Source organism: Rana temporaria, chromosome 1 (genome assembly GCF_905171775.1).
Source record: "Rana temporaria chromosome 1, aRanTem1.1, whole genome shotgun sequence".
In the NCBI taxonomy this organism is placed as follows: domain Eukaryota; kingdom Metazoa; phylum Chordata; class Amphibia; order Anura; family Ranidae; genus Rana; species Rana temporaria.
In genome coordinates this window covers 610619794-610638147 of record NC_053489.1, presented here as the reverse complement: position 1 = coordinate 610638147, position 18354 = coordinate 610619794, and the positions used below count along the sequence as shown (strand labels likewise).

Here is an 18354-nt window from a genome sequence, read left to right as displayed (position 1 = left end):
CATCCTATGTATTAAAGTGAAAATACACCTCGCTGTCATGGCCCACCCCCCCTGTTTTACTTACCTGAGCCCGTTCAGCTGCTGTGTGCGTCCTCCGGTGTCCTCTTCTCCACGGAGTCTGGTCGTTGATTGGATAGATTGATAGCAGCACAGCCATTGGCTCCCGCTGCTGTCAATCACATCCAATGATGCGGCCACTGGGGGGCGGAACCGAGTCATACACTTGTCGTCTATGGACGCCAAGTGTATGACACGGGAGCCACTCGCAAGCTAACCCCCTCGGGAAAGAACTTCCCAGAGGGGGTTAGCTTTAGCGTGGAGGAGCCGAGACAGCCACTGTGGGACCCCAGAACAGCAGGATTGGGGCCACTCTGTGCAAAACGACCTGCACAGTGGAGGTAAGTATTTAGAAAAAACACATAATCAAACCTTTACAACCCCTTTAATCCTTAAGGACCCATTCACATCAGAAACTCCACATAACATGCATTTGAAGCGCGTTTGACGTGAGTTTGACGTACACTTAAATGTGCTTTGCATGCATTTTAGAACTGCATTTGCCGTGCATTTTTCTAAACGTTTTTGGGTTTGGCTTTTTTGGCCTAAAGGGACAAAGTGCGGTGCTTTTGAAGCACATTTGAAGCACGTTTGTAGCGTGTTTGTAGCACGTCTGTAACACGCTTGTATCGCTTTCCCTGCATTTGGCGCACAGAAAAATACACCATTGGTGCATATTACAAAGTGCAAATTACAGTATTCTAAATAAATAAAAGTAAAAAGAAACATTGTTACATTGTCACAAGAATAAATGTTTATCTTGCCTGTTTCTAGCTACTATTTGTTATTTGTATTGCAGGAAGTTATAAAAATGCTATTATGTTGTATTCTTTAGAAAATATATATTACATTCATATTTTAAATGTTCCTTAATCATTAAGAAAGACATAGTTCTGTTGGAGAGCAAAGATATTTTGAGAGAAGCATCTTATTTTGTTGAAGGATACAAAGAGCTGTTTCTACTTCTCAATAGGAAATGATCACGTCAAGTATATTTGTATTGCAGGGCCAAGGCTAAGGACTGCTTCTTCATCCACAAGGTAAAAGGGAAGAATGTGAAACGAATGCCTCGTACACACGATCGGTTTTCTCGATGGGAAAACTGCCATGTTTGCTTTTGGTCGGGAAAACCGGCCGTGTGTATGCTCCATAGCAGTTTTCCTGACAGGAAAACTGCGAGCAAAAAAATGAGAACTTGTTCTCTTTTTTCCCGTTGCGATTCTCTGCGTTTTTTTGCTTGTCAGTTTTCCTATGGGAAACACTGCAGTGGAGCATACACACGGCCAGTTTTCCCGAACAAAGCTGTCAGGCCTCGTACACATGACCTTTTTCCTCGGCAAAATCCATCAAGAAAAATGCTGGCAGAGCTTTTTTGCCGAGAAAAACGGTTGTGTGTATGTTTTTCGTAGAGAAAACTGCCGTGGATCTCGACGAGAAAAAAAGAGAACATGTTCTCTTTTTTCTCGTCGGGAGTCTCAATTTCCTCGTCGTGTTTCCCGTTGGGCTGGTTTACGAGAAACACGTTTGTGTGTATGCTTAGAAACCCACGCATGCTCAGAATAAAGTATGAGATGGGAGCGCACCTTCGGTAAAAGTAGCGTTCGTAATGGAGATAGCACATTCGTCACGCTGTAACAGACTGAAAAGCGTGAATCGTCTCTCACCAAACTTTTACTTAACACGCAGTAACAAGAGATTAGCAAAAGCAGCCCCAAGGGTGGCGCCAGTGGAATTAAACTTCCCCTTTATAGTGCCGTCGTACGTGTTGTACGTCACCGCGTTTGAGAATGAGATTTTTGTCTTGACAGTGTGTACGCAAGGAAAGCTTGACAAGTTTCTCGTCAAGCTTGACAAGAACCTCGTCGAGGAAAACAACGTTTCTTTTACGACGAGATTCTCGGTCGTGTGTACGAGGCCTCATGCCAGTTTTTCTGTCGGGAAAACCGTCCGTGTGTACACGGGAAAAGCAACCGAGCAGGTTCTCGGTTTTCCTGGCGGACTTTTGATCACCGGGAAAACTGATCGTTTGTACAAGGCATAAGAAAATAAAGCTCAAATGTTGCAGATAAATGAACTTTTCCAACAGTACAACAATTGATTTAAACACTGTGTACCATTTATTCAAACATAAAAAAAATGTAATTATTATTTTTGCTGATATTTCTTAAAAAAATTTACTCTGGGAAGGAACATTTATTTTAAACCAGTCCCTGAACAATATCCAACCACAATATCTAAGAAGCAACAAAATAATCAAACACATTGTTGCTTATGTGTTACCACAACACACCATGGTATGAATGGGTCCTTTTTATTTGAAGGGGTTGTAAAGGTATTTTTTTTCCCCCTAAATAGCTTCCTTTACCTTAGTGCAGTCCTCCTTCACTTACCTCATCCTTCGATTTTGCTTTTAAATGTCCTTATTTCTTCTGAGAAATCCTCACTTCCTGTTCTTCTGTCTGTAACTCCACACAGTAATGCGAGGCTTTCTCCCTGGTGTAGAGAAATCCTCTTGAGGGTGGAGGGGGCAAGCAGGAGTGTCAGGACGCCCACTAACACACAGGACATTTAAAAGCAAAATGGAAGGATGAGGTAAGTGAAGGAGGACTGCACTAAAGTAAAGGAAGCTATTTAGGGAAATTTTTTTTTACCTTTACAACCCCTTTAAGTTTAAGTTGCAGTAAGGAGTAAGACATCAAGGCCCCCATGTATAAAGGTAACACACCAATGGAAGGAGCGCCAGACCAAATGATAAAAGAATCCAAATTGATCTATTGATCAAAATCTTGATTGCTCATGTGGATGTTGCTGGTGACTAACTCTCCTAATACAGTAGTTAGGTTATTCTACAAAGATTCACACATATAAAACCAGTTTTGAGTTTATTCAAGTTTCAAATTTTAACTGGAACCCCGATGAATAGGGAGTTGTTTCTTCTCGGCCTTAAAACACGTTGAGTGTTTTTATGTAAACCAATATAATAGTTTAAAATTAATTTATCATTTGGTCTGGGCTTCTTTCATTGGTGTTTGTATTATCATCCTTCCCAGACAGAAGAGAAATCGTATAAAATCATCAATGGGCCGGAATCGGATATCATCAATCCAGGAGGCCATCATGGCTGGTGGCGCCTTCTGTCTGCGAAAGACACTAATACATCTGGTTCACATGTTAGAAGCCTATGATTTGCTGGTTGCCTTTTTTGTTAAACAATAGTAACAGGAGTCTGTGCTAAGCAGTTGCCATATTTTTTTATTATTATGATTCGGGTTTTGGCTATCCGGATGATGCTTTGTTAGGACTGGTGGACAAGTAATCATTGATTAACTTCTTGCAATTCAGTGCATGTAACTACAGTTTTTTGACTACTTACCTAAGCTCCTGAGGAAGTGATTTTTCATGAAACATGTTGAGTTTGCAAGTCACATTGACCTTTGCCAATTTCCCTTGGATCACACCCACCTTTCAAGCAATCTGCTGCTGTCGTATTATTATGGGATTGGTTTGGGTCATTTGATCATGTAAGAAATCCGACCTCACCATTTTAACCCATATTTTTATAAATGTTTTTCTATGAATTTATGTGGTTTAATAAAATCATTTAATTTAATATCTGGTGCCTATAAAGTCCATATCTTCCATATATTTTTTTCTGGTAAACTACTGAGTACCCACCGGAGGGTAGCCCTGTCTGTTGGGAGTAGCCTAACCTGAGCCAGTGGGCTCTTTAAATGTTTTTGTCCTCCCACTGCTTTGTTTGAACTCACATCAAAGTCTTAGCGCCACTTGGATGCTTTTTTCTTTATTGGAGTATAAAAGTATTTAAACCTGGAGTTTTAGTAGATAGGGCTTATTCTTCATATAGACTGCATTGGTTGTGGAAACGAGGTTAAATCATTTTGAGGGAGCTCAAATAGCCTGTAGGTGGGCTATGTAAAGTTGATAGCCCCTTACAATTTTTATAAAATCGCCTCTCTATTTTTTATTTATTTTTTGGTATGTAATTGTGTTTAGTGCTAACCTAAAATGTAAACAGGAAATAATTCTCCCCAGCAAAAACTGATGTTTTGACCCTTCCCTATTCCATTCAGTGCAAAAAAAGGAAAAGAAAACAGCATTACACCTTCACTGGGGGCAAAATAGATCTGCTGATGAATGAAAAAAACATTAAAATATTCTTCAATTGAATTTCCAGTGAATACATTGTAAACATAGATATTTTATTAATTACTTAACATGATGCAAAAATAAAAGTAAATAAAAAAAATAATTGAATGCAATGAGATTGCTTTCAACCATGTTATACATATTATATATATACAATTTCTGTTCTTCGGACACAGGAGACTCCAAATTATACAGTTCTTTGTTCTATAGATTCTGTAGATGTGGCTTTAGAGAAGGAAGAGCTCTGTAGATTTCTAAATAATGTCAAATCTATTTACAAGTAGAGTCCATTGGAAACCATCTGTGTGGAATTCCTCCATCTTCTGTGTGTCATCTGTAAGTTAAAAGTGACATTGTTGGGTTTGTTTAAGTATTTTTTTTACACTATTTGTAGTTCATGCATTTGTAAAAATTACCATATACAGTGGGGATCGAAAGTTTGGGCACCCCAGGTAAAATTTTGTATTAATGTGCATAACGAAGCCAAGGAAAGATGGAAAAATCTCCAAAAGGCATCAAATTACAGATTAGACATTCTTATAATATGTAAAAAAAAAGATTGTATTTCCATCATATTTACACTTTCAAAATAACAGAAAACAAAAAAATGGTGTCTGCAAAAGTTTGGGCACCCTACAGAATTTATAGCATGCACTGCCCCCTTTGCAAAGCTGAGACCTGCCAGTGTCATGGATTGTTCTCAATCATCGTCTGGGAAGACCAGGTGATATCAATCTCAAAGGTTTTAAATGCCCAGACTCATCTGACCTTGCCCCAACAATCAGCACCATGGGTTCTTCTAAGCAGTTGTCTAGAAAACTTAAACTGAAAATAGTTGACGCTCACAAAGCTGGAGAAGGCTATAAGAAGATAGCAAAGCGTTTTCAGATGTCAATATCCTCTGTTCGGAATGTAATTAAGAAATGGCAGTCATCAGGAACAGTGGAAGTTAAAGCAAGATCTGGAAGACCAAGAAAAATATCAGACAGAACAGCTCGCAGGATTGTGAGAAAAGCAATTCAAAACCCACGTTTGACTGCACGATCCCTCCAGAAAGATCTGGCAGACACTGGAGTTGTGGTACACTATTCCACTATAAAGAGATACTTGTACAAATATGGTATTCATGGAAGAGTCATCAGAAGAAAACCTCTTCTACGTCCTCACCACAAAAATCAGCGTTTGAACTTTGCAAATGAACATATAGACAAGCCTGATGCATTTTGGAAACAAGTTCTGTGGACCGATGAGGTTAAAATAGAACTTTTTGGCCGGAATGAGCAAAGGTACGTTTGGAGAAGAAAGGGCACAGAATTTAATGAAAAGAACCTCTGTCCAACTGTTAAGCATGGGGGTGGATCAATCATGCTTTGGGGTTGTATTGCAGCCAGTGGCACAGGGAACATTTCACGAGTAGAAGGAAAAATGGATTCAATAAAATTTCAGCAAATTTTGGATGGTAACTTGATGCCATCTGTGAAAAAGCTGAAGTTAAAGAGAGGATAGCTTCTACAAATGGATAATGATCCTAAACACACCTCAAAATCCATGGGGGATTACATCAAGAGGCGTAAACTGAAGGTTTTGCCATGGCCTTCACAATCTCCTGACCTCAACATAATTGAAAGTCTATGGATAGACCTTAAAAGAGCAGTGCGTGACAGACAGCCCAGATATCTCAAAGAACTGGAAGACTTTTGTAAGGAAGAATGGGCAAAGCTGAGATACTTGCCAAAGGGGGCAGTACAATATATTAACTCTGCAGGGTGCCCAAACTTTTGCAGACGCCATTTTTTTGTTTTCTGTAATTTTGAAAGTGTAAATGATGGAAATAAAATCTAAATTTTTTTTACATATAAGAATGTCTAATCTGTAATTTGATGCCTTTTGGAGATTTTTCCATCTTTCCTTGGCTTCGTTATGCACATTAATACAAATTATTACCTGGGGTGCCCAAACTTTCGATCCCCACTGTATATTACACAGAAATTTTAATCTGACCATTAATCAATTCTTTCATAGTATTATTAATACTGAATGTATGTTGGAGAAATAATAACTATTGGTTGGAAGACTCTATACCACACTGCCCATTTCTTTTTAATTGAGAATTATGCCCTGTACACACGATCGGTTCGTCTGATGAAAACGAACCGATGGATTTTTTCATCAGATATCCGATGAAGCTGACTTTCATCAGTCTTGCCTACACACCATCGGTTAAAAATCTGATCGTGTCCAACGCAGTGACGTAAAACACAACGACGTGCAGAGAAAAATGAAGTTCAATGCTTCCGAGCATGCGTCGACTTGATTCTGAGCATGCGTGGATTTTTGACCGATGGATTTCCCCAAAGACGATCGTTTTTTTTTCTATCGGTTTTTTAACCATAAGAAAAATTTAAAACAGGTTCTATTTTTTTTCCAACAATGGGAAAAAAACTGATGGGGCCCACACACGATCGGTTCGTCCGATGAAAACAGTCCATCAGTCCGTTTTCATCAGACAAACCGATCGTGTGTACAGGGCATTACAGTATGGTATAGCAAATATATTTTGTAAAAAAAAAAAAAAAAATGCAATATTCAATACCTTTTGTTTTTAATCTGTACAAAATTACAAAATGTTTTTAATGGTGATGTAATGTATAATAAAGAAAAGAAAAACCGCGCTAACACAGCAAGAGACTATGGCAGCAGTGTCACCACGCCAAGGAGGAGGGCTCCTTCAAGCCGGCCGGCTTTACTAATTTTGTCTGTTATATGCTGTTTTTAACTGCGATGCTGTAAGTACATTACTGCTTTTATTAAATTCTTTATCTTGCGGTATCACGCTATTGCGTCCCTCTTTTATCTTTTGATACATGCATTGGGGATCGTTTTGAGCGCTGATTGTTTCGCTGATGAGCTTATTTGGAGCTGTATTGCAATCCTTTATCACAATACCTGAGCCTGGGATCCTGTTTGAGTGACGGAGTGTTCCAACCTAGTGCGCTGAGGATTCAAAGGCCGTGGCTGGGCTATAGCCAATTGTGTTAAAGGCTTGCCATCTGGTAAGCTGCTTCTATTTACGGTGGAGGGCTGGCACTATATGCATGCATGTCACCTGGTGATTTGGATTTTTTTCAAGCATTATCTTAATGTACCAATCAACTCGAAGTCTCCATCCGAATCTATGTAATGTATAATGTTTGTGTATATATATACGGTATATATATATATATTGAAGGTGCTGCAGCTTCCCCCAGACCTCCCGCCCCTTTTCCTATCTAAACCCATCTGATCCAGCAATGTGCACGAGCGCAGAAGTAGCCGCTGTCACTCTCCTCATTGGACAGATTGATAGCAGCAGGAGCCATTGGACTCAAGATGCCCCCATGGAAAGCAGCATTCCGTGGGGGCATGCGATGAAGAGGAGCCAGGAGCGCCGGCGGGGGACCCCAGAAGAAGAGGATCGGGGCTGCTTTGTGCAAAACCATTGCACAGAGCAGATAAGTATAGGCATGTCTGCAGGTTTTTTTTCTTTAAATATTTTTTTTTTTTTCAGTTGCAATGTGCCTTTTAGAATGGAATTTATCTTTGAGATGTATCGTTTGGTCTGCAGTATAGGTAGGACATGGCTATTAGGGATACGCTGTAGCATTAAAATTATAAGGTTCGGATAGATATATACAAATAATTACATATTTAGGATATGCTGTGGTTTTAAAATTATAAGGTTTGTATAGATATATACAAATAATTACAAATGCAGGAGGTTTTGGTTTGACCCATACAGGGTTAATTGCGATCTCCCATGTAATGGACATGCAGTCCCTGTGTCTTGATATTGCATTTGTACGAATGAAGGTAGATATTTGACATCATTCAAGAATATAAGAGTAAATAAAACTTACAATGTGTATAGTTAGAATTAGGTATTGGAATATTTATAGTTATGTTGTATAAAGTTTGCACAGTATTGGATACTTTAAAACAAATGTGGGCTGGCTCAGTCTTAGTATAAAGTTGGCGTGGTGCTGTTGTGCGCCCTACCACTTTGTGAGGACGTTGAATATCAAAACTAGTAGGGTGGGGCTAGGATGCTGACACCATCGGGCTTTGCTGGGATCAGGCTCATGGCTTTGGATTACAGCCAGGGGCAGATAAATGTAATCATGTAATCATTACGCGATTGTTCCCTAGTTTCGGGCTGACAGATAATGAATGTGTGTGCTTTTAAAAAAGTTTTAACAAATAAGAATTAAAAAAAACGAAATTACCCTATGGAGATCCTCTTTTTCTCTTTCTCTTCCTTCTAAAAAAATGTTGTCCCATTCAAGAGAGATATTGAAGGGAGGGCACGTCAGAGACAGCACAGTGGAGAGTGGAGCTGCCTAATATATAACACTGCGCATTTGCTGGTTTATAATCTGACCAGCCACAGCCACACTTTCATCCCAGAGGGAAGCCTCTTCTAAAGATGATGCACAAGAAAGCCCGTAAACAGTTTGCTGAAGACAAGCAGACTAAGGACATGGATTACTGGAACCATGTTCTGTGGTCTGATGAAACCAAGATAAACTTATTTGGTTCAGATGGTGTCAAGCGTGTGTGGCGGAAACCAGGTGAGGAGTACAAAGACAAGTGTGTCTTACCTACAGTCAAGCTGGGGAGCTACAGTTCATTGGGGGAACCATGAATGCCACATGTACTGTGGCATACTGAAGCAAAGCATGATGCCCTCTCTTTGAAGACTGGGCCGCAGGGCAGTATTCCAACATGATAATGACTTCAAACACATCTCCAAGACCACCACTGCCTTTCTAAAGAAGCTGAGGCTAAAGCTGATGGACTGGCCAAGCATGTCTCCAGACCTAAACCCTATGGAGCATCTGTGGGGTATCCTCAAATGGAAGGTGGAGGAGCACAAGATCTCTAACCGCCACCAGCTCCGTGATGTCATCATGGAGGAGTGGAAGAGGACTCCAGTGACGACCTGTGAAGCTCTGGTGAACTCCATGTCCAATAAGGTTAAGTCAGTGCTGGAAAATAATGGTGGCCACACAAAATATTGACACTTTGGCCCAATTTGGACATTTTCACTTAGGAGTGTATTCACTTTTGTTGCCAGCAGTTTAGACATTAATGGCTGTGTGTTGAGTTATTTTGAGGGGACAGATAATTGACACTGTTATACAAGCTTTACACTCACTACTTTACATTGCAGCAAAGTGTCATTTCTTCGGTGTTGTCACATGAAAATATATAATAAAATATTTACAAAAATGTGAGGGGTGTACTCACTTGTGTGAGATACTGTGTGTGTATATATATATATATATATATATATATATATATATATATATATATATATATATATATATATATATATATTGGGATTTATATTATTGAGTATAATAATTGTTGGACACTTTCATTTTATTTTTCTTTGGGATTGAGAATATATTCATATATGCACCTTTTTATGATTCATATTTGAATTTGGGATTTGAGAATGCCACTAATGATTAAAAATTTCTTTGCACAAAGAAATCCTTTTTTCGGTTGCACAAAAAAATTGTTGTGACACATATATATATTTTCCTGTTTTTTCTTTTTTGCATTTTCACTTTAATTCCATATATAGAATACATGTACATTATATGTTAAATATATATTGGAAGTAATAGCATAGTATTCATAGGGTATTATTAATTGGTTTGACATGCACTGATTGTAAGGATTAGATTTTGGATTTCTCATGAGATTGGAGGATTTCTTTAGATTTGCGCTGCTGTTTTTGCTTTCTTTAGTTATCCACTAGTGATTCACTAGGATTGAGCGGCAGCATTCTTAATTGAAATCCACAATTATCCATTAATTTCTTTGGAGCTGACTCTCCTTTTTTCTTGTAATGTGCATTTGAACTTGCTAGAAAACTACTCAAGGAAGAATCAGTTCCTTAGCACAGGCCCCAATCTTTTTTTCATGTCTTATGCCGCGTACACACGATCGGTTTGTCTGATAAAAACGGTCTGATGGACCGTTTTCATCAGACTAACCGATCGTCTGTGGGCCCCAGTTTTTTTTTATATCTATCGGTTAAAAAACTAGGAACTTGTTTTAAAATGATCTGATGGTTAACTAACCGATAGAAAAAAACCATCGTCTGTGGGCACGTCCATCGGTTAAAAATCCACGCATGCTCAGAATCAAGTCGACGCATGCTTGAAAGCATTGAACTTAATTTTTCTCAGCACGTCGTGTTTTACGTCACCGCGTTCTGACACGATCGTTTTTTTAACTGATGGTGTGTAGGCAAGACTGATGAAAGTCAGCTTTATCGGATATCTGATGAAAAAATCCATCAGACCGTTTTCATCGGATGAATCGATCGTGTGTACAGGGCATCAGCCTTCCTTCTCTGAAAGCTTCTAATCTCTCTATGATGCCCCAGCTTCTCCACCCCATCCTTCATCTCCCTAAATATCATGCATAGAATATGGTGTTCACAGGTGGTGTACTAGGTGTTCACAGGTGGTGTACTAGGTGTACCTGGGCGCACCTTAATCACTCTATGCAGTGCCAAATTCCCCTACTGCCCGGGATTCCTGTCCTCCACATCCACCCCCCCAGTACTGCTGGCTTTCCTCCTCTCCCCTCGGCTCTGCGCCCCCCACCCCAAAGCACCTTTCCCCCATGTTGATGGGGACAAGGGCCTCTTCCCGACAATCCTTGCCCGGTGGTTGTCGCGGTCTGCGGGTGGGGGGCTTATCGGAATCTGGAAGCCCCCTTTAACAAGGGGGCCCCCCAGATCCTGGCCCCCCTATGTGAATGAGTATGGGGTACATTCACATTCCGATGCTGTGTCCCACTGATCTGTTGGTCTTGATGTCCTGCATTACTTAAATAATGGCAGGGACGTCATCTGGAGGCCACGCCCCTTGTGACATCACAGCCTGAGGCATGATGGGGCTGTGATGTCACAGGGGTGTGTGGCCTCCGTATGACGTAATCCAGTTGCCACGCCCCCACCGTTATTTAAGTAATGCAGGACATCGGCGCCGACAGATCATCGGGACACAGAATCGGAGAAGGGACATCAGCAGAATCGGAGGCAGAGCACCAGACAAAGAAGACAGAAGAGCGTAAGAAGGAGCAGGGGGAGAAGGAGAGGGGAGAAGGAGAAGACCGGAGGATGAAGATGCAAAAGAATATGTTGGAAGACCAGAGAAAGAAGTGGAGAAGAAGAACATTTTTAATAAAAGGCTTGTCAAAAACTGTATACTGTCATTTTTAACACTACACTACTTTTTTTTAAAGAATGGAGTGAAGTGAATTACTCATTCATTGATACAAAAAAGATTCACTGGCGCTCTATGGGTTAACACTATAGTCCAATATAATATTTAAGACCCTCGTATGGGCTGTAAATGATCCGTGCTGCAGAAATCCAGGTACCTAGAAGCACCACCAAAATACAGTTACAACAAAAAGGAATTCTGCGCTCATAAAGGTTTGCCACTCTAATTCCACATAATGTTTGTGAGGAATAACATTCAGTAGATCTCAGTTTGTTCGGAAGAACCAGTTCTTTATGTAGAAAAGATAAACAAATGTATACAGCACAACGCAAAAAATTTTTCCCAGTGCCTGCATGAAAACACACACAATCTTTCAGGGCTTCAAGGGTTAAAATTTTGCAATTTTGTTTCCAGCTGCATTCATAGAAAACAACCGTGCTGATTGTAATTGGAGTACATTACCCAGGACGTCACTATGGCGTTTGATGTCACTTCCTAGTTAATATCTGGCATCTGGGCTCCTGGACACTCTCCTGTATGTGTCCAAACGTGCTCCAGCCTCAGTGTTTGCAGCTGCTAGGAGCGCAGCACAGAGATGACAGCCACGGAGAGACGTTCTTCTTAGGTCTTCCAAAATAAAAGAGGGGTTTTAAAACAGTCCCAGACTACGCGTTTCGCCCTATCCAGGGCTTTGTCACAGTCATTAGGACTCAAAATTGAAAATTTATTTATATAGACTAAAAAAGGGGAGGATTTTAATGAAGGGGAGGGGAACAGGAAATGATGTATCAAAACCGAGAATTTTAACCCTTGACAAGAACATAACATAACAAAAATCAAATGTAAGCATACACACACAATTTACGTAGATATTTAAAATTTTAAAAAATGAATGTAAAAAGACAATGCTATTTTTGTCTCTGTGTAAAATAATACACTCTCTCATTATATATAGTACCAACATACCTATATAGGAGCACTCCAGATCCCGCCCCCCCATTCACATAGGGGGGCGGGATCTGGGGCCAATGAAGCGATCTCAGAGAAGGTGAGATTGATTCCCATGGTTTTTTTCCAGTTACCAATCGAGCGGCCGTGTTTTGAACGACTTGCAGACGAGAGATTTGGTATTTAGGGAGTCCGAGATACAGGGCATTAGCATAGTCAAGTCTGGAGTTGATAATTGTACCAACCACGACTGCTATGTCTTCTTTTGGGATGAAGGGAATGAGTCTGCGTAGTAGGCGCAGCAGATGGTGCGATCCGCTGACTACTGACCCTATTTGTGCATCCATTGTCATGTAGGTGTCGAAAATGACTCCAAGACTTTTGACTTTGGTGCTAGGGGTGATGGTTTTACCCAGAATGGGCGGGGGTGTCCAAGTTGTTTTGGGATGATTCTTTCGATTGGCGTGAAACAGAAGAAGTTCTGTTTTTGAGCCGTTGAGTTTAAGATAACTCTTCGTCATCCAGTTTTCTATTAAAGTAAGGCATTTCTCTAGTCCGAGATAATGATCCTTTTTGTTGTAGATGCGAAAGTACAGTTGTGTATCATCTGCATAAGAATGGTAAAGTAACTGCTGGTTACTGATGATTTCAAAGAGAGGGCGGAGATAGATATTTTAGCCGGCAAGTTTAATTTTTTTACATTTCCTTTAACAACCAGCTATAAACAGGTTAAAAAATAAATAAATAAAACGAAAACAGCAAATCGCGGCAAAATCACAGTAAAAATGCGGCAAAATCGCTGTTCTTGCGTTTGGATGCGGGTCCATGCAAAACAATATAGTGGTCAGAAAAAATAAAAATATAAAATTTTATATTTTAAATGGACTATATTGTATATTTTATATTTTTATTTTTTCTGACCACTATTATTTTTTTCATTTGCACACAGCTCATTGTTAATAGCTGCTGTTAAATTAGACAGTCACTGTGGGTGGGAGTGTGATTGGCAGGTCTGCATACACAAGGTTGTTGCAGGCTCTTACTATTATCACACCATATAAGCACATTTTGCTTGGATCATTGGTATTTGATGTGGAGGTTCACACACTTATCTCATTTATTAATATTATTTTTTATTTGGTTTTGATGTGGAGTATTACACATTGAATATATTGATTTTATAAATATTAATTTCTGCTAGTAGCTCACTCTTACTGGATCCCCTAGGTGGGGCCCTCTTGTGGTTTAGGGGGTAAGGTATAGGCAGCGCCATCACCCCCAATACTTTACTTTCAATATTTAGTATTATTATTTCTATCTCTTTCCTTTGTCTCTCCAATGTATATATATATGATCAGAGATTTTACTTACATACAAAGTTTTATATCATGTGTAAACATTTCTGTATTTGTTTTTTCCTTTTTCTTCTGTTTATCATTTGACCTTGTAAACTATTGTGAAAAATCAAAAAAGTACGTATGTGTAGCGCTAAAATTAATAAATGAATATCAAAATACCAAAAAATGTGTATAGTAAAAAATAAAACACATATAACATTAATAAATGTTAGACACAATTTGTGTCTAACATTTATTAATGTTATATGTGTTTTATTTTTTACTATACACATTTTTTGGTATTTTGATATTCATTTATTAATTTTAGCGCTACACATATGTATTTTTTTGGTTGTTTTGCTTTTTTGAATAAGCCGTGTCAGCAGCTACCATTTACGCACACCTGGCAGCGCAGGGTATCCACTCTCTTATTGTGAAAAATCAACTATCGATTTAATGGTTAATGGACAATGACTATCCATGCTCTTGATATTCACAGGTGATAGTCATGGACAATCAATGTTTCACACTTTTATGTCTTAATTGTTTTATTGTTTAGAGGGGTAGATACTTATTCATCCTTTTGTAGTAGGACATTGACCCCAAACATACAGCCCAAGTGATAATGAACTATCTTGAGCAAAAAGAAGAACAAGGAGTCCTTGTATGGCCTCCACAGAGCCCTGATCGTAAAATTATACAGGCATACCCCACTTTTAATTACACAACGGGGTTTATTTACTAATGCTAGAAAGCTCAAAATCAGGATCACTTCTGCATAGAAACCAATGAGCTTCTAACCCCAGCTTGTTCAATTAAGCTTTGGTAATAAAACCTGAAAGCTCATTGTTTTTTATGCAGAAGTGAGCCTGATTTTGCGCTTTCCAGCTTTAGTAAATAAACCCCATTGTGTACTATAAGTGGGGTATGTCTGTAGAATCTGTCTGGGATTACATGAAAAGAAAGAAGCAACTGAGACAGCCTGCATCCACAGTAGAACTGTGGTTAGTCTCCTAGATATCTGCAATAGCTTACCCGTTGAGTGCCCTAAAAACTGTGTTTAAGTGTACCTAGGAGAATTGATGCTGACTTAAAGGCAATGTTGATTTTTTTTTCCTGTTTATGCCCTCTGCTAAGTCATAAATGAAAACTTTTGACTAAATTGATTAATTGACTAAAAGATAAATTGAGTGAATAAAATGTATTACAGGCAGTGAACATATTCAAAAGACATGTGCATTGTGCATTCTCCAAATTGTACACAAAAAAACAAAAATATAAGTGTACAAATCCCAAAATGAAAATGCAAATACGCAAAATAAATGTGCATGAAATACCTATAAACAAATAAAATAAATATAAAATCCTCAGGGACCGAGTTAAGCATCAGTCTCAAATATATAAATATGGAAACAATCCCAGTTACAGGGATTTACTTTTTGATTCTGGAATATTTAGGAAGTGAAGAAGAATGGGAGGAACTGAGGTATACATGTGCTTTTTATACTGAAAACACTTCAACAAAAATTCAGCTGATTTGAAAAAAAAGAAACTCTTATCACTATGCCATAAATGAACAAAGTGACAAAGACTTTCCAACCTCCACCTGTCCCACCACTAGTTGGAAAACCTGGAGTGGACTAAGGTGGTCATGGAAACCACTTATCATTTTCTAGCCATATTCCAGGACCCTACCATAGCAGAAATCCAGATCTACCAACCTCCGTCTATGTGTAGCCCTTAATTTGAGACATACCACCACAATCTGGGTGGTAGATAAACTCCTTTAGACACTATCCTTTACACCACCAGAGTCTGTTTGTCCTAATATACTGTATATACAGGCTGAAGACAGGTACAGTTAGTCTTTCAATCTGTAGGCAGCCTTGTCCCATCACTATATGGGAAGAGGAATCTTGTAAGGGTATTGGTCAGTTGTCTCAGAAAGGTAATGTCTTATAACTTACACCAACATGTTTTATTTTATCATCTTCTCAATAAAAATGTATTGAACAAAAAAAAAAGAAAGGAAAGTTGTCTGATTGGATGCAGAACTCTCAAGAGATTTTGATGGCCATTAGGGTTAAGGGACCTCTTAAATAAGGGAACCCACATCATTTTGGCACACCTTGGAGAAGTGGCTGATCAGGGACAGGAAACTGCTGGTGCGGGGCAGCACTCAGCATAAAGAGAAGTTCCATTCAAGCAGAGATAGCTCAAATAAAGCTCCCTTTATATGCTCTGGTGATTGAGTGAGTGAATAACTTGACTAGCTCTAAAAATGCGAACTGAATCGCCTCAATGCGCTTATTTCCATCCAGTGTCGTCCTTATCCTTCAGAAGAGATGAGTCTTACGTTTTTTTTTTCTGGAAGGCCCGATGGTTTTCTTCAATGCGGATGTTTGTGGGCAGAGCGTTCCATAGCCGTGGTCCTTGGACTGCAAATCTTCGTTCTCCCTTTGATTTGTAGCGGGACTTGGGGATGTGGAGGAGGTTTTGGTTGGTTGATTGGAGAATGCGATTGGGGGTGTAGTGCTTTATTTTCTCGCACAAGTATTGAGGAGCGTTTCCTTGTGTGCACTTGTGGGTAAGACAGAGGGTCTTGAATGTGACCCTATCCTTTACGGTTAGCCAATGAAGGGTCCTCAGTGAAGGGGTGATGGATTCCCAGGGTTTTTTCCCCGTTACCAGTCTGGCTGCCGTGTTGTGGACGACTTGCAGACGCAAAATCTGGTATTTAGGTAGTCCAATATAGAGGGAGTTTGCGTAGTCGAGCCGAGAATTGATGATAGTTCCAACTACTACTGCTATGTCTTCTTCTGGGATGAAGAGGATGAGTCTATGCAGCAGTGGGAGGATATGGTGGGATCCGCTGACTACTGATCCTATTTGTGCATCCATCGACATTTCAGAGTCAAAGATGACTCCAAGACTTTTGACTTTGGTGCTTGTGGTAATCATCTGTCCAAAGATGGTGGGTGGTGTCCATGAAGTCACAGCTTTTGTCTTTCGGGTTTGCGTGGAGGAGAAGAAGTTCTGTCTTGGATTCATTGAGTTTGAGGGAGCTCTCAGTCATCCAATCATCTATTAATGCGAGGCATTTTTCCAGACCGTTATATTGGTCTTTTTTTCCAGTGATGCGAAGTAGATATGAGTGTCGTCAGCGTATGAGTGGTAGCACAGGTCCTGTTTACTGATGATTTTGAGGAGTGGGCAAAGGTAGATGTTGAGTAGCATGGGTGACAGGGGTGATCCTTGAGGGACTCCGCAAGAAATTGTGCGAGTTTCAGAGGTGAAGGCTCCTAGTTATACTGTCTGTGAACGATTTTCTGGGAAGGATGCGAACCAAGTTAGGTCTGCGTCTGTGACTACTGCTACTTATTTAAGGCGAATAAGTAGCGTTTTGTGGTCTACAGTGTCGAATGCTGCACTGAGATTCAGCAGCACCAGGAGACATGATTCTTCCGTCATCTGCTGCTTCGAGGGCATCATCCCATATTTTGAGAAGTGCTGTTTCAGTGCCATGGCCTGGGCGGAAACCTGATTGAAATGGGTCCAAGAGTTTGTGTGTGTCCAAATGGAGTTGTAGCTGTTGTACTACAGCTTTCTCAATAATCTTGGAGATGGTGTTCAGGCTTGTTATCGGTTTGCGATGATTTGGGTCTTTAGGGTCGAGGTTAGGTTTCTTTAGGAGGGGCTTGATTATGCCTTGCTTGAGGGAAATTGGAACAATACCCTCTTTGAATGATTGGTTTACGAGATGTGTTATGGTGGGTGCCAAGATATCGGTACATTCTTTCAGGAGTTTTGTAGAGATTATGTAATTTGGTGATGTGCTGTCTCGAAGGCTTCTGATGATGTTTTTGGTGGTGTTGATGGTGATACGTAAGGAGTTGATGTCAGCTACTGAAAACTATATCTCACATCTATTGAAAAGGGACACTACCCCCGATGCCATCCTGAACACATCTTGTCAAACTTTGGGACTTTTTATTCACTGAACTATTGTATAACCATTCTAAGCACTTCCCTATCAATTGTACTAATAAGCCTGTACAAGACCAATACAGAATATATCAGTGCACCATATACCCACTGCCTTGCTTGCATGGCCCTGGTACACGATCCTTAAAGGGGTTGTAAAGGAAAACATTTTTTTCCCTAAATAGCTTCCTTTACCTTAGTGCAGTCCACCTTCACTTACCTCATCCTTCGATTTTGCTTTTAAATGTCCTTATTTCTTCTGAGAAATGCTTACTTCTTGTTCTTCTGTCTGTAACTACACGCAGTAATGTAAGGCTTTCTCCCTAGTGTGGAGAAAGATTCTTGAGGGGGGAGGGGGCGAGCAGGCAAGTCAGGACACTCTCTACTTTGCAGATAGAGAAAGGAGCTGTGTGTTGGTGGGCGTCCTGACACTCCTGCTTGCCCCCTCCCCCTCAAGAGGCTTTCTCCATACCAGGGAGAACGCCTCGCATTACTGTGTGGAGTTACAGACAGAAGAACAGGAAGTGAGGATTTCTCAGAAGAAATAAGGACATTTAAAAGCAAAATGGAAGGAT

General features: G+C 39.9%; 1 protein-coding gene across 1 annotated transcript in view; it reads right to left on the bottom strand.

The window, feature by feature from the left end:
* Positions 1-4256: 4256 nt before the first annotated feature.
* The window catches only part of FGFBP2 (fibroblast growth factor binding protein 2), a 28760-nt gene continuing 14662 nt past the window's right edge, over positions 4257-18354 (bottom strand). The window contains exon 2 of the mRNA XM_040335219.1: positions 4257-4558. The gene's annotated coding sequence lies outside the window, so the exon portion shown is untranslated. The remainder of the gene's footprint in view (positions 4559-18354) is intronic.